Here is a 26,249-nt window from a genome sequence, read left to right as displayed (position 1 = left end):
GTGTTCATCACCCACCACCACCGAATGGAATTAACAATAGTACCATATAAAGCTTTAAAACCATAGTAGGGGATCACTGTTCAAAACCCAACACTTGGGCATTTCATCAAACATATGAGAGTCATGAACTTAAGAATGGGTAAAGCATGTGAGAATAACATGATTAAAAGACTAAAATCATAACTTAGGGATTTAATGTGAAGATTACAACATTTAAAACATGTAATGGCTTACCCTACTTGAAAAACACTTATAAACATAACTTATAATTGAATTCACAGGAGATTCATAGAGATATTTCAACTTAAACATGAAAACTCATAATTTAAAATGATAAAGGGATTTTTGGACTCCATGGATGAACATCACTCATACCTCACTAGATGATTTCATGAAGATTCTTGGGAATTTCTTGATGTTTGAAGCTTGAATTCCTTGATTCCTTGAGAATGGGTTAGGGTTTGTTCTTGAAGAAGAAGATGGTTTTCTTGAGAGATTTTATGAATAAAGGGGAAAATAATTCTCCTTAGGGAACTAAATTTCATTTTATGGACGATGGATGATGGGAATTTACCCAAATGCCTTTAAATATTGAGGAATAAAAGCTAGACAAAAAGTGAAAGGGGCACCGTGGTCTCTAGATCGGAAGGCTAAGCCCCACGCTGCGGGCTCCTGAGCGGCAGGATATGCCCCAAGCCGCGGGCCTATCCTGGTGCCCTCACTATATTGCTTCTCCAAACATGCCCATACACTCATATAAAAATTCTTAAACTCACCTGAGACATACCTTGAACAACCCTGATCATGAATCAACTTAAAAATCGATGTTCTAAGGTAGGAACGGTCAAAACTAAAATCATCAAAGTTTAAGGGCCTTGGAAATCACTAAGTCCCAACACTTAGTGAAATTTCTAAGTCTTGGACCCCTTTAACATGCAATCGTGAGCTGAATTAAGCTAGGATCTTATGAGGTATTATAATATAATGCTTAGAAGGAAGATTAGGTAGATCAGTAGGGAATTTTTCAACAACATGGTGTTGAGTTCATAACTTTCTAGCTGCAAGGAGATGCAAAGTAGAGGTAGATAACGTATGATGAGTGTCAGTCAGTAGTTTTTCCTCCATATACTTGGGCTTATTTTCATGCCCTATTTTTGGATTAGTAAGTGCCTTGTACTCTTTGTGATCAAAATAAGGATAATTTCTTGGATCTTAAACAGTACTATGTCAGTAGGAGCTTATGAGGCCAAGTTCCATACTTTGTCTCGCTATGCTACCCACCTGTTGGGCATCGAGGATGAGAGGATTTGGTTATGAGTTAAAGGTTTGAACATAAATCTACATGTTTTTTTCTGTTCACATAACTTCTACAAGAAAGAAGATTGAAGGAGTTAAGTTCTACAAGTTTGAACACTTATTATGTAAAGAAGATTGAGGGAGTTCAGCAGGTTGGGCAAGCTAAGGTATTAGCCAAAAAGTCCCAAAATACTGGCAATCTAAGTACTTCATATTCTAGAAGTCACAGTTTGCAAGATAATCTAGCCCGCCCTACTAAGTTAGCATTACAAGCTTCTTTTGTGGGTCTAATAAGGATATCTTCTCGGTCATAATTTATGAGGGACTAGAGGGATTTTTACTCTTCTATCAGTCAACCTTCACTTCAGTGGGTGTTATTATTATAGTGTTATTGGTCACTTCAAGAGAGAGTGCCTTTTAAGATAGTCAGGTGGCCAGGCACAGCACCAGACATAAGTTGTAGTCCCAACAAGTAGAGGTGGAGGTGGTATTGGAAAGGGTCATCCACAGGGTGGTCAGGGTAATCATCAAGGATATTAGGGAGGTTGAGGTAATAGTGGTGCAAGAAGAGTTGGTTCTCAAACAGCAATAGAGTTAGCACAGATTGGTGATCGGGCTCACTGTTATGCCTTTCAAGGCAAGTCTAACATCAAGGCTTTTGATATAGTTATTACAGGTACTATTCTAGTTTGTGATCGGATGGCTTCTATTTATTTAATTTGGGGTATAGCTTTTCATATATATGTATTAAGTTTGCTTTGGGTATGAACTTGGTCTGTGATGTACTTGTCAACTCTGATTGAGGAGTTATGGTGGTGACCCATGTTTATCGTTCTGTATCTATGTTGTTTACGGGTTTTAGATTTTTGCAAACATGATCATTTTGGACAGGTTGGATTTTAATAGTATTCTAGGTATGACATAGTTATATCGATATCATGCTATCTTGAACTGTAATTCTAAGTGCCACAACTCAATTTATGAGTCATTATGGCACCTACTCTATCCTGCTAGTAGGTAAGCCAAACCATAGCCTGGAGCTAGAAGCAACGGGCTAATTTGGTAGAGAAAGTCATGAAAGCTAGAAATTTGCAAGTAAAAACTTACAACAATAAATTAAGTAATAAAAATAGTCTGAAAGATAGATAAAGATAAAAGTAACATCCCACAATGTAGTAGTGTCGGTACAAGAGCCACTAGCAAAAAGGGAACATAAGTACTGTAATAGTCAAATACGAATCAGTCTTGAATAATGAAAGATTAGATATAGACAGTAGAAGGAAAAGTGGAAACTCCGACTTCAAGATCTCACCTTATCTTTGAACCCAATTCGGCAAGAACGTCACTTCAGTGGTAGCCACAGGTATTTGGATCTGCACCAAAAAGGTACAGAACAGTAGAATGAGTACCAAAGCCAGAGGTACTTAGTAGGGGTCATTTGCCGACTGAGCTAAATCGTAATATTAGTACAATAATATACAAGAGAAATAAGCTAAATCAAGGTAGAAGGTGTAAACCTAGAATAGTGTTCAAATGCAATAAATAAATAATCGAAATAGATAGAACATGAAAGAAAGAATAATTAATACTATAAGATTGGCCCACATATTCTAGTAAGTGAGGAAAAGTAACTAACCTAACGCGGACCCCATAAGCTCGAAGGGTGCAATCAAAGATAATAAGTAAATAAAATTATACCAAATAACCGCATCTCAAGCCATAACCAGAAATCCTTTATTACCATAAACCTCGAATTAGGACCAACTCCATAACCGTCATAAACAATCCATCGATGTAAGACTTGAATTGGAATTCATATAATCAAATGCCAGACTTGAACCAGAACTCAAATAATAGATAATGCTGGAATTGAACCAGTCTCAAGATGATAAACCTACAGACTCAAATCGAAACTAGTATCAACTCTTAAGTCCCAAACTAGCATTATAACACTATAACCACACTTTTCCAGCTGCCAAATATACAATTTTTAATGATACAATTTTTCACAACCTAATTTCTCAGGCCATGATGGATCCTACTATAACCCTCCAGTAGGGAAGCTAAACTCGTAGTCCAGAACGGCTAGTAAGGGACTACCCAAACAGATAAAGGAAAGAATAAGAAATAGACACAATAAAAGATCAAATGCATAATATAGTCCCAAAACCTGGTCGTATTAGTAAAAGAGCTTCTAACATAAGATGGATACAAAAGAGGTACTAAATGAATATACAGTTACAACCATCTCTGAATACAACATAGAGACTAGTCTAGTACATAAGAGGGAGAGAAGTAATACTCCAAATGTCAGGAGCTCACTTAACTCTCTGAACCATGGGTGCTCCGTACTATGCCCACATTAATGGAAATAACCCATACTATGATCTACATGTTGCAAAAGTGTAATATGAGTACCAAACACGTGGTACTCAGTAGGCAACCGCCGACTGAGCTCCAAAGATAATGCAGATATATACAACATATAAATAGAAATGGAACTATACCTAAATATCCAGCAATTACATAATAAAGCTAGAGAGATATTAAGGGCAACTATTCTACTTATAGCCAACAAACTAGCATAATAAGGCTAAGAAAGTATCAAGGATGAATTATCCTACTCCAGCCATACTCGGGAATCTCAACACTATACCATAAATCCCTAGCCAATATATGAATGAAGGCTAGAAGAAGGATATATAACAGTATTCAAGGACAAGGAATTAATATGCAATCTGGATAAATGAAGGGATATACGATAGTACCATAGATATATATGTATAGACAAGGTAAATTCAAGGTACAACTTAAATCATCAGACGAGCATCTTAAGACCTAAAAAATCATAGCCGGAACTAGTGCTAGAATACTCAGGGTTTTAATCTATATGTCTAATCATGTGTCATGCATAATAATGAAATCATTAGATAGAAGATATCTCAAATCTCGATATTGAATTAGTAACCAATCTGTAACAATGTTTCCATAACAAAGATCATAACAATGATGATAACAATATCAATTATAATGCGAGTGGCTGGCTAGTTTGGACAACCAATACCTAGCCGAGACTTTTACGTACCCCTACCTCCCCAGGCTCAAAAGGTTTAATCAGCATATAACACACCACAAGTCATAGTCATCACCCATACCTATGCAACCCCCCTCCCTCTATAGGTTAATAGATATAGGTGTATATTTCTTTTAGGCAATGCGCATTGAAGAATGAATGCAAAGTATATAATTAATATCACAATTAACCCCCAAACTCAAACCGGTAATATGTATATAGTCAATACTCGAAATTAAACTGATCATAGTATAAGCAATACCCAAAATTAAATTGGTCATGATATATAACCAATACCCAGAATCGAACCGATCAATATATAATCAATAACCAAACTCAAACGGATAAATATATAATCAATACCCACAATATCATCAATCATGTCTAAGAGGCATAATATATCAATAGGCTATAAATCATAACTATAAGGCATATAATATCTATAAAGCATCTCATATCTATAGGCCATAAATCCAAATTCGAGAAAATCATCACCATTCACCAAGTCATGAAGTAACCTTATACTAAAGGCTCAATAGTTTCAACTATGTCCAATATGCATAAATAATTTCACATGGGTAACATAAATGTTGTCCTAAGGTTGGGCTGGAAGAACCCACTTCTAATCCTCGAATTCCATATTTAGGCAATTTATACCCTGGACTAGGATAAGGTATCTAAATTCACTTATTTGTGGTACATAATCAATAATTAACTCTAAGATAGGAATCCCACCTAGAAATATGAGCAATTAAGTCAACACCACCTAAATTACGATTTCAATATATAGTCAAAATACGGTTAATCATACTAACCATGCTTCCAATACCTAAACCACATTCCAAAGCTAGAATCATAACATCTCTATTCTACTAATTAGCTCAATCTGAAGAAGGTAATAGGATTCTAAGAGTGGAATAATCATTTCACCTTACGGGTCAAAACCCTCATCAAATTCCCAAACTTCAATAACCAAGACTAAGTCATTCTACCCATAATCAATCTTAACGTTCATATTCACCTGCAATATAAAACACAAATCACCTTACAATGAAGATTAGATAGAAGCCTACCTCGAAGTCGAACCACAAATCCTTGAATCATCCACAAAATGTCTTTCTTCACTCCACAACCCCAAAATATGGCTATGCTATCTAAATCATAATATAAACATCATTAGGAGTCAAATAAGACCTATATTTCCATATAACGAGTTGGGGCAAATTTTAAGACAAGAATGAGCCTACGAGGCCCGCTAATGGAATAAAAATTGAAACCATCATGAGGTCCGTCAAAGGATAACGAAGTTTTCCTTAAAAGTTGAGCATAAATGGAGCACAAATCGGGTATCAAATCAACCCCATTAAGTTTAAGAATTCAAAGCCCTAATTTTTAAGAATTTATCAAGAAATTAAAGGAATCTGTCCATGAATTCAAAGGGAAATAACAGAATAATTGTTATACAAGCTCCCTAAATTATGTACAAGCTTTAATCCCACCTTATCTTATACTAGTGTTCTTGCTCTTAAGAGATGGGCAGAGAATGGGCTAATTCACAACATAAAGGGTCTATTTATACCCTATCCAGGTAATCATATGTTGCAATCGTAATATTCAGGGGTGCAATCTCACTACATGGCATCAGGAGTAGATGTTGCAAATGCAATAACCCTCAGTGCAATCACACTATCCCCTCTTCCAAAGGTACCACAATCGGGGACCTTGGTGTGGGATCATCGGCCTATCTAATATTAGCTGAAACTTGGAAATGTTTCCAATTATCCACCAAGTCCTCGGGATTTATTTGGAACCCTATATACACAAATGAACTATGTAACCACACTAAATTCAATGTTTCAGATGCGATGCAAAAGTCAAATTTCCATCTAAGGTTTTTTCAACCTAATGTGGGCCCCACACCTAAATTTCCAATTCTTTAACTTTCCGACCAATAGGTTAAAATAAGCTCGGGTGCGTCAGGACCTGAACTAAAGGTGTACCTAGCCTAAAATCGATATTCCTGAGCTGCTGGCGCAGTTCGAATTGGAATCTAAGTTCATCTACTAAGAGTTTAAGTTCAAGGCCAAATCCTAACCAGCAAAAGCTCAAAATAGGAAAATAAGCCTAAAATCCAAACGAACTGACTGATCAGCAAACCGATAGTTCCAGTTCATAAAAGACTTGTAGCCACTGTGGGGAGGCTCAAAATACCAGAAATGCATGCAAATCATGGAAATGACTTAGAGGGTCATTACAATGTCAACTACTAAGAGGACTTTCATCTGCGAAAGTCAAGGGATATAAAGTCTTAAAAGGTTGAAATGACGAGGTGCTGGGCCCCCATGATTCGAGTATGACTACCCAAACACCTCTACAAAGAGAGAATACTTCCAAGGGATTTTTCCACAGGTAACACTTTTTCAACCAGCACTCTTACTTTACTTCCAAATAGTCAAAACTCAACTTCAACCACCAACTGGCCTCCAACTGAATCGAAAAGGGTTGATGGACACAAATTTAAACCACAACACACTAACACCATCTTGATGTCTGAACAAATCAACAAAGGCTTATCCAAGCCAAAACTAACCCAAGACATGAGTCATACCACCAACTCCAAATCCAATATAACCTTTATTTACCATTCTACATTTGTTATCCATTCCAAACCAAGAGAAAAACTTACCTAAGTCCTATTCGTGCAATCTCATCATAGAAAACTCGAAAAACTAAAGCTAATTCGCTGAAAATCCATATGGGAAAAATGAGAATAAGCCCATAAGGCATAATCTGGGCATACAAATGAAGATAAGCAAGGAATGTTTTCTATACCAATGCTACAACTAGTCCAAATAGTGATCGAAACTGAAATCCAGGAGTTTAAAGAATAACTACTCTTCATGGAATGATCCACTTTAGCATGTCCCATCAATTAAGAATCAAACCATATTGAATCCAACTCATGTGTAACATTCCCACTAAGTACTTATTTGAAAATCTCAACACCAATGCCACAAACCAGAAAATGAACCAAGTAACTCAAGATAAAGAATTTCCAATTTACCAACTTAAGAAGCGATCACAAGAAAGTTCACATGTCCTTAACTCTTTACTCCACTTTAGACAAGAACCAAACCATAGAAAGAACGGAGCATCCAATTCCAAACTAATAATAAGGGCAAACTATCACTAGAAGGCAAACCTAACAAACCTGAGAGATAAATCCAGTACATCTCAATATCAATATAAAACCATTACCGGGTAATAAACTAGCCACAAGTAAAGAATGAACCCAAAAATGGTCATGCTAAAAAGTAGGCTACATGGAAAGGGATAGCCTGTGCAACTCCTCTAAGAATACCAAACTCATTAATGATAATACAACTAAATTGCCAACTCTAGAACCATAATAGAACCATCAAAGGCCAGCTCACTTTCGATACCATAATTCCCTCTATAATCAGTCTAACACAGCCAACAATAGAAGAAAACAATCAACCTTGTATCGCTATAGGGAAGAAATCATCAAATTGAGGTATAGCCACTTAAGCCACCGAATAAGAACTGCAAAGAATAGAATTCTAACTAGATAACACTAGTCTAAAAAATTACCCAGCAAGGAACAATTACATCAAATAATACCAATAACAATAGCAATATAAACATCAATATCATGAATAGGCAATTCCAAAATGAAAATCAATAGCATGTACTACTCAAGGGCCATAATAAGGCCAATGTGCCAAGGTAAATGGGACTTGAACCCAATGCTACACCTATAGGGATAAGATATCAATATATATTTACTTCATCCACTACTAAAAAAACCCATAGGGTAGCCACATAATTATGAATTCAATAACAAGTCACACAATAAACAATATGAACTTATCAAGGCATATAATCATCAATGGGTATGAAAACCCCAATACACATAAATGAAAAAGGTAAATATGGGAAATAAAATCACACCTATAATGGTGAAATCCGTAATCAAATATTTGATGGATCTACGGGAGAATAAATTTGAATAGGTCCAAACTTGGATTAATTGAATAATCAACTAAGGCACTAAGCACACTATCTCTAACTGAAGGTTCCACAACATCACAAGGCTTATCTGAAAGAGCTGAATGACCAAAAATCCCATATAGGGGACACTCATTGAACCAATGTCCTATCTCACCACAACAAATATAAGCTTTTGGAATACTTTGAGGTGCTACATGCTTTGATCCAAAATAATTGACACCACTAACCTAAGAGTTACTGATAATTTAAAATGTTACCTACATAGAATTGACGGGCTGCAAGTGAAGCTGACATCCACCAAAAGGATCCTTACTACTGGATGAAATACCAATAACACTATACTAATGGCATGGCCTCTTGCCGCTATCTCTATAAGTCTCAATACATGCTCTCTCTGTGGCCTTCGCATAATCCATAATATGAGAGAAGAAAAACTCAGCTTTTGTTAAGTAATTTGATATCGAATGGAGTGGCAATGCTAAACCTCTAAAAAATCCATGCACCATGTTCGGCTCAGAAGAGTATAGCATAAGAATATGCTTGGCCTAAATCTAGAAACCCAATCTCGTACTGTAAAACAGGTAAAGAGCCTTGATGAACACCAATAAATCCAACTCTGGCCTGAGAACTGCTTAATACTTAAGTGTCATCGATGGCTATAAGGAATTTATAGCATGAGTCAAATCCACAATACTGAACCTCAAAGGGTTAAATTAATTACGAGCTTAACTGGATATTGAGTTGGCCCCAAATCCTTTGGCTCATGCTGAATGTCTTTGATATCAATACCTATCTCTCTAGTCTATCACTGCACTAAAACTCTGGAAATGCATGTTGAAGTCTCATTTGCATCTATTGACTATCTAGAATCATCCATTAGGGATAGAATAAGATCAAAGAATATGCTTGAGGATCATCTCAATGCGTACACATGATAAGGAGTTGAGAAATGAATTTTCTAAGAATATCCCTGTTGCCTCCCAAAGATAGGTAATGGGCATCTCTGCACTAATTTACAGGACTCTACTAAACACTTAGCTCTTGTACTAATATATCAATGAACCTGGATCGGATACCAATTTATTAGGACCCAATTTCTCAGGCCATGATGGCGCCTGCTATAACCCTCTAGTAGGCAAGCCAAACCTGTAGTCTGGAATGGCTAGTAAGGGACTACCCAAATAGATGAAGGAAAGAATGAAAAATAGATACAATAACAGATCAAATACATAATATAGTCCTAAAACCTGGTGGTATTAGTACAAGAGTTTCTAATATAAAAAGGATTCAAAAGAAGTACTAAATGAATATACAGATACAACCATCTCTAAATACAATATAAAGACTATTCTAGTACATAAGACAGAGAAAGGTAATACTACGAACGTCAGGAGTTCACTCTAAGTCTCCAAACCATGGCTTCTCCACATGATTCCCACATCAATGGCGATAACCCATACTGTGATCTGCAGGCTGAAAAAGTGTAGTATGAGTACCAAACACATGGTTCTCAGTAGGCAACTACCGACTAAGCTCCAAAGATAATACAGATATATAAATTATATAAACAGAAAAGGAACTACACCCAAATGTCCAACAATCATATAGTAAAGCTAGTAAGATAGTAAGGGAAACTATTCTACTCATAGCCAAGAAACTAGTATAATAAAGCTAAGGAAGTATCAAAGATGAACTATCCTACTCTAGCCATACTCAAGAATCTCAACATTATACCGCATATCCCTGGCAAATATATAAATAAAGGGCGAAAGAAGAATATATACTAGTATACAAGGCCATGGAATGAATATACAATCTAAATAAATGAAGAAAGGGATATACGATAGTACTATAGCTACATGTAAATAGATATAGATATACTTGTATAGATTAGGTTAATTAAAGGTAAAACTTAAAGCATCAGACTAGCATCTTAAGACCTTAAAAATCATAGCAGGAACTAGTGCTAGAATACTCAAGATTTTGAATTCATATGTCGAATATGAGCTAGTCATGCATAGTAATCAAATCATAAGATAAAAGAGCCAGCTTCATACCTCAAATCTCGAAACCGAATTAGAAACCAATATATCACAAATTAGCCATAAAAATGATTATAATAATAATAATATCAATGATAACATGAATAACCAGCTTGTCCGAACAACTAATGCCTAGCCGAGCCTTTCATGTACCCCCACCGCCCAAGGCTCAAAAGGTTCAATCAATATACAACACACCATAAAGCATAGTCATCACCCATACCTATACAACCCCTATAGGCTAATAGATATAGGCGTATATTAGTGATAAGAAATCTGCATGCATGAATGAATGCAAAGTATATAATCAATATCACAATCATCCCCCATATTTGAACCAGTAATATATATATATAGTCAATACCTAGAAAAGAATTAGTCATAATATAAGCAATACCCAGGATTAAATCGGTCATAATGGATAATCAATACTAAAAATTGAACTGATTAATATATAAGCAATAGTTGAACTCGAATCAGTAAATATATAATCATTTACCTCAATATCATTAACTGTTGCTATAGGCAAATTCTTGGAGAGGCAAGCAGTCAACCCAATTACCACCAAAATCAAACACCCAAGCCCAAAGCATTTTTTCTAAAACCTGAATTATCCTTTCCATTTCCCCATTCATCTGTGGGTGGAATGCGGTACTAAGGGTCACTTTAGTCCCTAAACCTCATTAGAATGACCTCCAAAGATGAGATGAGAATTGATTACCCTGATCGGATATGATGGAAACTAGAGTACCATTCAACTTCACGATCTCCTCAATGAACAACTTGGCATAATCCTCAAAAGAGAAATTAGTCCTCACTAGCAAGAGTGAGCATACACAGTCAACCTATCCAGAATGACCCAAATCAAATCAAATTGCTAGCAAGACTGTGGAAGACCTATAAAAAAATCCATAATCTCCCATTTCCATATCGGCAGCTCAATCTCTTAAGTCAACCCATCTGGCCTCAAATGCTATACCTTCACTTATTGACATACCATACACTTAGCAACAAAATTGGTCATATCCCGCTTTATATTATTGCACTAATAGATTTCCTTGAGATCATGATACATTTTATCGAACCAGGTTAAATAGTATAACGCGACTCGTGAGCTTCTTCCTCACAACCCATCAATATGGGGAACACACAATTTACCTTAGTTCCTTAAGATACCATCACCATAAATCTCAAAAACCATTATTTTCTGCCTACCTACATCATTCTTGATTTGCATCAGAATAGGATCTAACACTTGCTTCTTATTTACCTCCGCACCAAAAGATAACTTTGACACCTCTTGAAGAATCACACCACAATCCTCAGAATCTAAGAGAAAAACTCCAAGATTATCCAAATGGTGAATATCCTTTACCAAATTCTGCTTCTTCTAATCCACATGAGATAAGCTTCCTTTGGACAACCTGCTAAGAGCATTAACAACTACGTTAGCTTTACCTAGATGATAGAGAACACTCGTGTCATAGTCTTTTAGAAACTCAAGCCACCTCCTTTGCCTGAGATACAATTCTTTCTAGGTGAATATATATTGCAAGAACTTATGATCAAAATATATATCAACATAGACCTCATACAAAAAATGCTGCCAGATCTTTAATACAAACATCATGGATAACAATTCCAAATCATAAGTCGGATAATTCTTCGCATGAACTTTTAACTTCCTAAAAACATAAGCAATAACTTTTGCATGTTGCATCAACACATAGCCCAATCCCACCTAGGATGCAACACAATAGACGATAAAACCATCAGTTTCTTCAGGCAGAGTCAAGACCAGAGCAAAACTCAACTTATTCTTCCTCAACTGGGACCTCCTCGTAGGACAAAGAAACTGAAATACCCATCTCCTCCAAAGGAATAACTTTTAAAAGATCACCTATGAATTTTCTCAACATTGAAACATAAAACACCAGATGAATGGTTCTCAAACTAGAAGGCAAATCTAATTAATAGGCAATATTACCAACCTTCATTAAAACCAAGCACGTACCAACATAACAGGGACTGAGCTTCCTCTTTTTACCAAACTGCATCACTCCCTTCAAGGAAAATACCTTTACGAACACCCAATCACCAACATTGAACTTCAACTCCCTTAGCCTCACATTTGCGTAGGACTTTTGGCAACTTTGGGCGGCCTTAATTCTATCCCAAATCACCTTCACCTTCTCTATGGCTTGGTGAACAAAATTAGGGACAAATAACTTATTTTCACCAACCTCAAACCACCTAATGGGAGACCTATACCTTCTACTATATAAGGCTCAAATGAAACCATACCAATGTTTGAGTGATAACTGTTATTGTAGGCAAATTATATGAGAGGCAAGCGGTAAACCCAACTACCACCAAAATCAAACACCTAATCAAAATCATATCTTACAAAACCAAAATTGTCTTTTCTGTTTGCCTATTCATCTGTAGGTGGAACACAGTACTAAGGGTTACCTTAGTCCCTAAACCTTACTGGAGTAACCTCCAAAAATAAGATGAGAATTGAGTACCCCGATCAGATATGATGGAAACTAGAGTACCATGCAACTTCAAGATCTCCTTAATGAACAACTTGGCATAATACTCATAAAAGAAATTAGTCCTCACCGGCAAGAAGTGAGCAGACTTAGTCAACCTATCTACGATGACCCAAATCGAATTAAATTATTGGCGAGACAGCGAAAGACCGATAATAAAATCTATATTAATTATCTCTCATTTCCACACTGGCAGCTCATTTTCTTAAGTCAACCCACTGGGCCTCAAGTGCTCCACCTTCACTTGTTGACACACTAAGCACTTAGCCATAATTTGACTCATGAGCTTCAATCAAAATTTTTCCTCGCAACCCATTAATATTGGGAACGCATAATTTGCGTTGGTACCTCAAGATACCATCAGCATAAATCTCAAAAACCATCAGTTTTTGCCTACCTATATTATTATTGATTTGCATTAGAATGGGATCTAACACGTGCTTCTTTTTTACCTCTATACCAAAAGATGACTTTATCACCTCTTGAACAATCATACCACTATCCTCGAAATCAAAGAGACAAACTCTAAGATTAGCCTAATGGTGAATATCCTTTACCAAATCCTGCTTCTCCTAATCCACATAAGACAAGCTTGCCATAGAAAACCTGCTAAGAGTATCAACAACTACGTTATCTTTACCTGGATGATAAAGAAGACTAATGTCATAGTCTTTTAGAAACTCAAGCCACCTCATTTGCTTGATATATATTTCCTTCTATGTGAACACGTATTGCAGGCTCTCGTGATAAGAATAAATATTAATAAAAACCCCATACATATAGTGTCACTAGATCTTTACTGCAAACATCATGGATAACAATTCAAAATCATGAGTTAGATAATTATTCTCATAAACTTTCAACTGCCTAGAAGCATAAGCAACAACTTTGATATGTTGCATCAACACACAGCCCAATCCCCCCCAGGATGCATCACAATAGAGGACAAAACTATCACTGCCTTCAGTCAGAGTCAAGACTATAGCCAAAGTCAACTTATTCTTCAGCTCCTCAAAACTACCCTCACAAGCATCAGATAATAAGAACATTAGCTTCTTCTAAGTCAACTTAGTTAATATAGCAGTGATAGAAACTTTCCACAATCCTTCTATAATAGCCGGCTAAAGCTAAGAAGCTCCGAATATTAGATAGAGTCGTGGGTCTAGACCATATCCTAACCACCATAACCTTCTGTGGATCCACCATGATCCCCTAACTGTAAACAACATAACCCAGATATGTTATATCATTCAACTAGAAATTACACTTATAGAACTTTGCATATAACTATTGATCCTTTAAGGTCTACAACACAAGGTGGAGGTAATTGTCATGATCTGCCTCACTTTTGGAATACACCAAAATATTATCGATAAAGACAATGACAAACAAGTCCAAGAACTGAGGGAAAACCCAATTCATAAGATCCATAAATACGTCCAAGGCACTACTCAATCCAGAGAACATCACCAAAAACTCAAAATGACCATACCACATTTAAAAGGTAGTCTTAGGGATATCTGCCTCCTTAATCTTCAACCGATGGTACCCAGATCGAAGATCAGTTTTAGAAAAGAACTTAGCTCCCTGAAGTTGTTCAAAGAGATCATTAATCCTCAAAAGTGTCTATTCTTTATGGTTACTTTATTCAGTTGGAGGTAATCAATACACATTTGAAGGGAACCATCCTTCTTACGTACGAAAAGAATCAGAGAACCCTACAGAGACATATTATGGCGGATAAAATCCTTGTTAAGAAGATCTTTCAATTGATCCTTGAGTTCCTGTAATTCAATCGGAGGCATCCTATAAGGAGAGATAGCAATAGGATGATTGTCTAGAAGAAGATTGATCCCAAAATCAATTTTCCTATAGGGAGGAATACCAGGAAGATCAACAGGGAATATTTCAAAAAATTCACAAACCATGGGGACAGCCTGTAAAGAAGGACCTTCAAATCTATAATCCTTAACATGAACTAGGTGATAGAGACATCTCATTTGGAAAATGGAAACTGACCCTTTAGGACCGACAATCAAGAGAAGCATAACACAAATACAATAAACCCATCCCTAAAATCACATCAAATTTCAATATGTCCAACTCTATTAGATCCACCAAGGTCTCCCTACCATTAACCGACATCACACAACCCCTATAGACTTTTCTAGCCCTAACAAAGTCACCCACCGAGGTAGACATAGAGAAAGGGCCAAAAATACACTTAGGATCAAAGCCAAAATGGATAGCCACATAAGGGGTCACATAAGAGAGTAGACCTGAGATCAAGTAGATAATATACATCACAAGAAAAAAGTTTCAACATACCAATAACACCATCGAGGAATATCTCAAAATCTTAGTGAGTAACAAGAGCATACAGACGGTTTCGGGTAGTGCTAAAGCCACAAGTAGAAGGAGCACCCTTTGGTGCAGGAGTAGATAAAGCAGTAATAGGAATCATATTTACAACAAAAGCAACCTTAGATAGATAATCCCCCTGTAGATAACCAGTTTGACTATATTTAAAGCACTTGTTCCTTCCTTTCTCACAAGAAACATGATGCACCTGACCATAAAATCTATAAAGAAGATATGATGGGGCTGACTAAACGCCACTAGCCTGTGATTGCCTTATAGTACTCTAAGTCCACCATTATATTGCGAAAGATGGTAGCCCGACAGCCTTAAAAAATAAGCACCAAACGTAGATTAGGAACCAAAATTGACCCACTTCTTCTTAGACCACTTCCCACTGTCTCTACCACTTTGCTGCTGACCTCTACACAGATCCTAATAGCAAAACTTCTTATTTTGCCTCTCACTCATCTCCATTTGCCTTTTTTTTTCTTCCTACACTTGTTGCATCTACCCCATAAATACAGTGATGTCTATATCCTTGTTCAACAAGGAGCCTTGCATTCCAAGATCAACTCACGGGACAACACCGAAGCTAACTTCCTTATACTATCCCTCATGCCAAATACCAATTCAAGAGCATAACACGACAGCTGATGGACTTCAAGGCATACTCCTTTCTGATATCCTACCTTGCTTTAAATACATAAATTCCTCAGTTTTCTCCTCCTCAACTCCTGAAAAAAGAAATGATCAAGGAAAGCACTAGAAAAATTATCCCACAAAGCAGACTCAGTTTTATCACCGCTATACTAGTCCCACTCCTCATACCGTTGGTATGCCACATCCTTTAACTAATAAGTAGCAAACTCTACACCCTCTGCGTTAGTAGCATGCATCACATGAAAGATCTTTTCTATCTCATCAATAAAGCTTTTAGGATCTTTCTATACTTTAGAACCAGTGAAAAATGAATGACTCAACCTCATGAATTGGCCAACCCTAGTGGCCTTAGATGATGGAGCAACAGAAGAAACATGCTCAGTTTGGGAGGCCACCGGCTGGGCAAGCAAATTAAATGACTGGCAAAAGTCAGCATTACACACATCAACTTGAGGTGCCTTAGGAGGGACAGAGGGAACCAGTGGAGTTCCCTTAGGGAAATCAAAAGCAGCGACCCTAAACTAAGTCTAAAATCTTGGAGTTGGGCGAGCTACATCCATATTGTCCTCAAACAGGACAAAGGAGTTTCTGCAAGCATCAGATCTTCTGGGAGGCATAATCTGAAAAGGGAACACTCAGGAATTAGAGAAGATTCAATACCTTAGACTCTATAGCTTGAAATAAAACAACATTAAAATAGAAATATTCCTAAATGCCTCATAGTCTCTTCCTTAAAAGTGTGGTATGCTAAATACCCATAAATGAGACTCTACTTGGTACAAATTTGTTGGACACCCAATGACACTAAACCTAGTCTTTAATACCATCTTTATCATGACCCAAACTAAGGCCTAGATGGGACAGGTATCTAAAGTCCCACGTAGATAGGAGATCACCCCTTGCACCCAACTGAACCAACCACAACATACCCTAATATCAAATGAACTCTGAAAAATAACAAGATAGCATGCAATAACTTAAGAAAAATTTAATGAATATCTATAACCGATGACCTGACAAATAATCAACCAACATCTCCAAATATCCATAATAATCCAAACAAAGCCTTCTAAATAAAGAACAAAACCATTCTTGGTCGGGATATGTCCCTAACTCTGACAGATGACAATGAGAATAAACATGATAATGTTAATGATAATGAAAATAACTATTAATTCAAATATAAAAATAAAAGCTGGTGAAATGACTAAGCCTTCTGGGGGAATGAAATCTGACCACTTCACCACAACACAACAAACTAATAGACCGAATCGATTAACCTAACTCTGCGCAGGAAAAGTAGAAGAAGCTCTTGTGCCTGCATCGCGTGGGGATACAACATCCAGAGATGGTTAGTGGGTGAACACTAGTATGTAACTCAGGGATAAAGATAACATAATACCACGATCAACAATTCAAAATCAATCAAAACCAATGCACATAATCAAATACATATACATATAGATATATCACATACTGGGATAGGGAACAAGGCTTAATATGCGCTTGAAAACTTTAGCTTGGATTGTGCAGATAAACCATAAAACATGTACCCACAGTCTATATGGGCCCCAACTCTCACTCCTTGGTCGGGCCACAGTTTGTGTAGTTGTATGAATTGGAGAATAACCTCATATATATGCACGAAGGACTCAAACATCCCAATCATAGACTGAGGTGACTTAAGCACCCGATCAGGTAATAATGTACGGTAGACTAAAACATCCCAATCATGTAATAATAATAATGGGGAAGCAAACCTCCCAGGTCACTTTGACCGCCGCATCAACAAATGCGGTTTCAAGTATAGGTCACTCGGCCCTCCACTTTCATGACTCAACTACACAACCCCTATTAAAGCCCAATTAAAAAAACATTCATCACATATTCCTATTCATTGAACCATATTTCAAATTAAGGTATACATTGTTGGTATCATCATACCAACTACACTTGCAAGGTAACAACAACATGCCTAAATAATTACATCACTTGGGGGAATTCACAATCCCCTTGGTTCAATTATGCAATAGTTTGAGAAAACATAAAACCCTCATGGTTTAACTCAAAACCATAATGCATTAGTTGAAGGATAGTTCAATTTCCACATTTCTCATAACTAAAACTAATGTAACAATATGGGGTTGAGGTTATAACCCCTTTAAAAGTCATAAGTTTGAGAAAATAACAATTCCCTTATTCATTCACCATACCCATGCACCCATAAGTTTAAAACCATAATTAAAGCATGATTAAACACATGAAAACCATGAGAAATATTCTTCAATCTATAAACATTCAAAACCCTCAACCCTTGGTTCAAAACAATTATCAATATCTGATGATTAATACTTAAAAATATATTTTTTTAATAAATTAACAATGAAAGAAGAATAATATGCCTGAATGATAAGTTTCACGTAAGGAATTTAACCCTTAATCCCTTGGATGACCTACTTCTTGGAAACCCTATATATGAGCACTTGAGAGAATTGAGAGAGTTTTTTGAAAGTATTTTAGTGAGTTAACAATGCTAATTGGGTCCCAAATAGGGTTTCAAGTCGTGTGTTACAATTGGGGTAGAGGGGACTCGCATAGACACATTATGACTCGATACCATGAGTCATAACTACGGTCCTCGGGACACCCACACACTATAGGTCGACACCATGAGTCATAACTAAGACGGTCCTCAGGACACTAACACACTATAGACCCTACGACTCAACTAGTACCACTCATTATGGGACTCCACAACTCCTAGGGTCGAGTTTTAATCAACGCAGAACCCAATTGGGTGAACACTGAACATCCTACAATTTGCACCCAACAACTCGTAACAAGTCCTTACGACTCATAGTGATCCACTCGTACTCGGAGCAGAAATTTGCCACTTATTTTTTATTATGTTACACTTCGATCCCAATCACTTGTCATGGGTCTTTACGACTCATGTCCCCAAGTCGTACCCAGGACAATAACTCATACACCATTCACTAGACACCTTACGACTAGGGTAACCTGACCCGTCAAGACACCATAAGACTTATAGGGTGAGTCATAGTTATGACAGTGAGGATAAAATTGCTGAAATTTTCAAGGACCAAATACTCGGGGTGTTACATACTCCCCCCTTAGGATTATTCATCCTTGGATGATAGGACAAGGCATTTATTAGCATGATTTGACTCCACATACCCCTACTCTTATCTTTAACTAACACAGAAAACAAAGATGCCAAGGTAATCACCATTTCCATTAGAAAAAGTCAGAAAACAAAGATGTTAAGGAATACACATACCTCAAGCATGATTATTCGAGATGGGAAACAGGAATGGATACTTAGACTTCATGTCCTCTTTGTCTCCCAAGTAGCTTCCTCAACCTTATGATTTCTCCAAAGAACCTTTACCAAAGCCACCTCTTTGGTTCACAATCGATGAACTTGTGATCAAAAATCTTAACTGGGACCTTCTCGTAGGACAATGAATCTGAAATACCCACCTACTTCAAAGGAACAACAATGGAAGGATCACCCATGCACTTTCTTATCATCGAAGCATAAAACACTAGATGAATGGAGCTCAACCTAAAATAAAACTCTAATTCATAAGTGACATTACCAAGCCTCTTAAAAACCAAGTGCGGACCGACATAGTAGCAACTGCACTTCCCTTTCTTACCAAATTGCATCACTCCCTTCATAGGGGACACCTTCAAAAAAACCTAATCACCAACACTGAACTCCAACTTTGTTCGCCTTATATCCGCGTTGGAATTTTGGCAACTTTGGGCGGCCTTAAGTCTATGCCAAATCACCTTCACCTACTTCATGGCATGTGAACCAGAACTGGACCAAACAACTTACTCTCACCAACCTCAAACCACCCAACAAGATATATATACCTCCTATCATATAAAACCTTAAATGGAGCCATACCAATGGTAAAGTGATAATTGTTGTTGTAGGTAAATTTTATGAGAGGAAAGTGGTTAACCCAACTACCACCAAAATCAAAATTAAAAGCTCAAAACATATCTTCCAAAACCTGAATTATACTTTCTACTTACCCATCTATCTGTGGGTGGAAGGTGGTGCTAAGTGCTATTTTAGTCCCCAAACACTGCTAGAATGATCTGCAAAAGTGAGAGAGAACTGGGTACCCTAATCAGATATAATGGAAACTAGAATACCATGCAACTCCGTGATCTCCTCAATGAACAACTTGGCATAATCCTTAGAAGAAAAATTAGTCCTTACTGGCAAGAAGGGAGCAGACTTATTCATCCTATCCAGGATGACCCAAATCAAATCAAATTGTTTCCCAGACCATAAAAGACCCGTAACATAATCCATATTAAATATCTCCCATTTCCACGCTGACAGTTCAATCTCCTGAGTCAACCCTCTGGACCACAAGTGCTCTACCTTCACTTGCTGACTGGCAAGGCACTTATCTATAAAATTGGCCAATCCCACTTCATATTATTCAACCAATAAATCTCCTTAAGCTCATGATACATTTTTGTCAAACGAGGATAAATAGTATAATGCGACTTTTGAGCTTCAGCCAAAAATCTTCCTCGTAACCCATCAACATTAAAAAACATAATCTACCTTGGTACCTCAAGATACCATCATCACTAATCTCAAAACTATCACTTTTGACCTACCTACATCATTCTTGATTTGCATTAGAATAGGATCCTACACTTGCTTCTTCTTTACTTCATCACCAAGAGATGACCTTGTCACCTCTTTAACAATCACACCATCATTCTTAGAATCTATGCAATGAACTCCAAGATTAGCCAAATAGTGAATATCCTTTACCAAATCCCATTTATCCTCATCTATGTAAGCTAAGCTTTCTATTGAAGACCTACTAAGAGCATCAATAACCACGTTAGCTTTACCTGGATTATAGTAAAGACTTATGTCATAGTCCTTAAACAACTCAAGCCATCTCCTTTGCTTGAGATTCAATTCCTTCTGTGTGAACACATATTGTAGTCTCTTAGGATAAAAATAAAGATCAACATGGACCCCATGCAAATAATGCCACCAAATCTTTAATGCAAACACCACACCTAACAATTCTAAATCATGGTCTCATAATTCCTCTTGTGATATTTCAATTATCTAGAAGCATAAGAAACCACCTACTATGCTACATCAACATACAACCCAATCCCACACGAGATGCATCAAAAAAGATAACAAAACCACCAGTAACTTTAGGCAAAGTCAAGATCAGAGTTGAAGTCAACTTATCATTCAGCTTCTCAAAAATACCCTCATAAGCATCAGACCATAAGAATTTTACCTTCTTTGGAGTCAACTTAGTTAATAGGGAAGCAATAGAAGAGAAACTCTCCACAAACTTTCTATAGTAACCAGCTAAACCCAAGAAGCTTTGAATGTTGGATGGAGTCTTGGGTCTAAGCCACTTTTTAACCACTGCAACCTTTTGTAGATCCACCATGATCCCTTCACTAAAAATAACATGACCCAGATATGTTACAACATTCAGCCAGAACTCACACTTAAAGAATATTGCATATAAATGCTAGTTCTTTAGGGTCTGCGACACAAGGGAAAGCTGATTGGCATGACCTCTTTTGCTCTTAGAATAAAAAAATACCATTGATAAAGATAATGACAAAAAGATCCAAGAAGTGGTGAAAAACTCAATTTATAAGATAAAAGTATGTTGCTGGGGCATTGGTCAAACCAAAGGACATCACCAAAGGACATCACCAAAAACTCAAAATGACCATACCGAGTTTGGCAAGCAGTCTTAGGGATATCTACCTCCGTAATTTTCAACTGATGGAAACCCGATCGAAGATCAATCTTAGAAAATAACGTAGCACCCTGGAGCTGATCGAACAAATCATTAATTATTAGAAGAGGGTACTTATTCTTCACGATCACCTTATTCAGTTAGCGGTAATCAATAAATATTTGAAAGGAACCATCCTTATTACACATGAAAAAAATAGGAGCACCCTATGGAGACACACTAGGCAAATAATCTTGAGTTTCTTTAACTCGATCGGAGCCACTCTGTAAGGAGAAATAGAAATAGAACGAGCATCTAGAAAAATATCAATCCCAAAATTAATTTCCCTATTAGGAGGAACACCAGGAAGATCATTGGGGAATTCTTTGGGAAATTCATAAGCCATAGGTACAGTCTGCAAAGAAGGACCTTCAGATCTAAAATCCTTAACATGCTCTAAGTGATAGAGGCACCCTTTAGAAACCAATTTATGGGCTCTAAGATACAAAATAAACTTTTCTTTAGGTACTAGGGAACTACGTTCCCTCTCAATCACTGGCTCATTTGGGAAATAGAAGCTGACCCTTTGGGTCTGGCAATCAAGAGATGCATAGCACGAATGCAACCAATCCATACATAAAATTACATCAAAGTTTACCATGTCCAACTTTGTAGATCCACCAAGGTATCTCTACTATAAACCGACAACAGAAAACCCCTATAGACCTTCTAGCCACAATGGAATCAACCACCAGGATTGATATAAATAAGGGATCCAAAATATACTAAGGATCAAAACAAATATGAATAGCCATGTAAGGGGTCACATAAGAGTTAGTAGACCAAGGATCAAGTTAATAATATACATCACAAGAAAAGAGTTTAAGCGTACCAAACAACAGCGGAGGAAACCTCAAAATCTTGGTGAGTGGCAAGAGCATACAGACAGTTTCAAACTATGGTAGAGCCAGAAGCAAAAGCAGCACATTTTGGTACGACTACAGATGAAGTAGCTATAGGAGTCTTATTTTCCCCAGAAGAAACATTAGAAGAGCAATCCCTCTACAGATGACCAGTCTGACCATATTTAAAGCACTTATTCCTCCCTTTCTTACAACAAAATTAATGCACCTAGCTATAAAATCTACAAGGATGATATGACAAAGCGTACTGAGCTCTGCTAGCTTGAGGATGGGCTCATGGTGCTCTAAACTTACTATTATACTAAGAGTAATGATCACCCGATGGCTTTGGATAAGGAGCACTAGCCGGAGAGTAAGAACCGGAATTTTTTTTTGACCACTTTCACCATCTCTACCACTTCTTCTTCTAAGGCATATTTGCATATTTCTTATTTTCTTCTTCCACTTGATGCATATACACAACAAGTATAGAGTAGTCCATATCTTTATTCAACAAGGCAGCCTTGCTCTCCAAGATCAATTTATGGGACAACCTAGAGGCAAACTTTCTCATTCTAGCCCTCATGCTAGACACCAATTCAAGAGCATAAGGCATATTAATTTACTCAAATCCTACCTTGCTTAAGATTTACAAACTCTTCGACCTTTGTTTTCCTCAACTCTAGAGAAAAGAAACGATCAAGAAAAGTACTAGAGAAATCATCCCACAAAGCAGATTCAGCATCGTCACCCCTAGACTGGTCCTACTCAACCTCATAAATTGACAACTCTAAAGGCCTCAGATAATAGAGCAACAGAAGTAACACGCTCAGTCTGGGAGGACCCCAACTAGATAAGAAATTAATCAACTGGAAAAACTCACTATTAGATACACCAGCCCCAGGTACCTTAAGAGGGATAGGGCGAACTATAGGAGCTCTCTCAGGAAAATCATAAACAGCCACCCTAAACCGAGTGTGAGCTACTAGAGTAGGACGAGCTCCATCCATATTATCCTCTGATAGGACAGAAGAGTTTTTATCAATATAAGATCTACTGAGAGGCATGATCTGAAAAGTAAGCATATGGAAATTAGAAGAGATTTAAGACCTTAGACTTTATAGTTTGAAATATAACAAAAATAAAGGGAAATATTCCTAAATGCCTCATGGCCTCTCTCTTATAAATGCGGTATGTTATACACTCATAAACAAGACTGTATTTAACACAGTTGTATTAGACACCCAATGATACCAAACCTAGGCTTTGATACCATCTTTATCATAACCCAAAATAGGGCTTAGCCATGATGGGTATCTCAAGTCTCACATGGACCAAACATCACCCCCTGTACCTAACCAAACCCAACACTACATCTCCTAATGTTAGATAAATTTTGAACATATAAAAAGATAGCATGCATCAAGATTAATAAAAATCAAAATAAGTCAATAATCAATGATCGATGACCGGCCTAACAACCAATCAACACTGCCTAATATCCACAATATTCCAACAAAGCCTTTTATACAAAGAACCAAAACTAGTCTTGATCGGGACATGTTCCCGACTCTAACAGATGCCAATAAGAATAAAAATAATAATGTTAATAATAATAAAAATAACTATCAATTCAAATCTAAGAATGAAAGTTGGTGAAATGATAATGAAATTCCACGAACCAATGAATTAAATCGATTAACCTAACTCTGCACGAGAAAAGTAGAAGAAGTTATGGTGTCTGCATCGTATAGGGATACAATATTTAGAGACGGTTAGTGTGGTGAACACTAGCATGTACCTCGGGGATAAGAATAACATCATTCCATGATCAATAATTCAAAATAAGTCAAAAACAATGCATATAATCAAATGTATATACATATAGATATATCACATATCGGGATAAGGAACAAGGCTTAACATGAGCTTTAAAACTTTAGCCAAGATTATGTATCTCAACCATAAATGTACCTACAAGCTATATGGGCCCCATCTTACCCCCTAGTTAGGCCCATTACGTGTAGTCGCACGAACCAGAGAATAATTTTTTATACATACACGGGGGACTCAAACCTCCCAATCATATACTAAGGTGAGTTAAGCATCCAATTATGTAATAATATATGGGATACTCAAACCTCCCAATTATTTAATAATAATGACGGGGACACAAACCTCCCTAATCACTTTGACCCCTCGTCGGCAAATATAGTTTCCAGTATCGATCACTTGGACCTCCATTTTTATGACTCAACTACACAATGAAACACCCCAGATTTTTAGCCCTTGAAAATTCCTTGACCTTTGAGCTCACTGCCCTGGTTACAACAAGCACTATGAGTTGTATGGTTTTCTGATAAGTTGTTGGGCTGAGTTGTAACAAAATCATGTAAGTTTATAAGAATGGTGGGAATTAATAAAATTGAATTAGTCTTGAACTATTGCATCATACAAAGAGGTATTTGAAAACACAATAGTCTAATTTAATGAACAAAGAGAGTTAGTGCCCTCCACCTTATATTAATGAACAGAGGGAGTTGTTTTCTCTAAGTTACTAGGAATTGTTTTGGCACCAATTGTTACCTTACAAGTGTAGTTGGTATGGTGATACCAACAATGTATGCCAAAATTTTGAATGTGGTTCATGAATAAGATTGTGTGATAAATGTAATAACTAGGCTCTAAATAGAGTTGTTTATCTGAGTTGTAGAGGTGGAGGTCCAAGTGACTGATACTGGAAACTGTATTTACCGATGAAGGGGTCAAAGTAACCAGGGAGGTTTGAGTCCCCCTTATTATTATTTCATGATTAGAGAGGTTCAAGTCCCCCGTATATTATTATATGATCGGGTGTTTAAGTCACCTTAGTATATTTTGGGAGGTGTGATCCCTCTATGTGCATATATACAAGATTATTCTCTAATTCGTATGGCTACACGTTCTAGGGCCTGACCATGGGGTGGTAGTTAGGGCCCATATAACTCGTGGGTACTATTATATGATGGTTGAGCTACATAATCCAAGTTAAGGTTTTAAAGTGCATGCTAAACCTTGTTTCCTATCTTGACATGATATATATATGTATTTCCATATAGTTATTTGCATTGGTTAACTTGATTTGAATTGATGATATTATTTTATCTTTATCCCTGAGTTCATGCTAGCATTCACCCTACTAACTGTCTTCGTACATTATATCCCCACGCGATGTAGGATTTGGCCATACTTCTACTTCCCCTGCTTAGTGATTATGGATTGATCAAAAGTCTAGTTGAAATGGTGATCTTTATGTTTTGAAATACTCTATTTTAGGATTATATTTTTCTTTTGAGTTATGGAGCTATATTCAGGGGCATGTTCGAACACTTTAGTGATATTCAGTTTTGGATCATTGTTTTAGAAGGCTTTGTTTGGACTATTGTGGTTATAAAATGATATAGGTATAGACCTATACACCCAAAACAACACTAAATAAAGTTGGAGAAGAAGAGATGATGACACTAGAAGAAAGACAATACATGGATTCATCAAGCACACTC

This window comes from Capsicum annuum, chromosome 3 (assembly GCF_002878395.1).
Source record: "Capsicum annuum cultivar UCD-10X-F1 chromosome 3, UCD10Xv1.1, whole genome shotgun sequence".
NCBI lineage: Eukaryota > Viridiplantae > Streptophyta > Magnoliopsida > Solanales > Solanaceae > Capsicum > Capsicum annuum.
Note: the sequence above shows the minus strand (reverse complement) of the source record.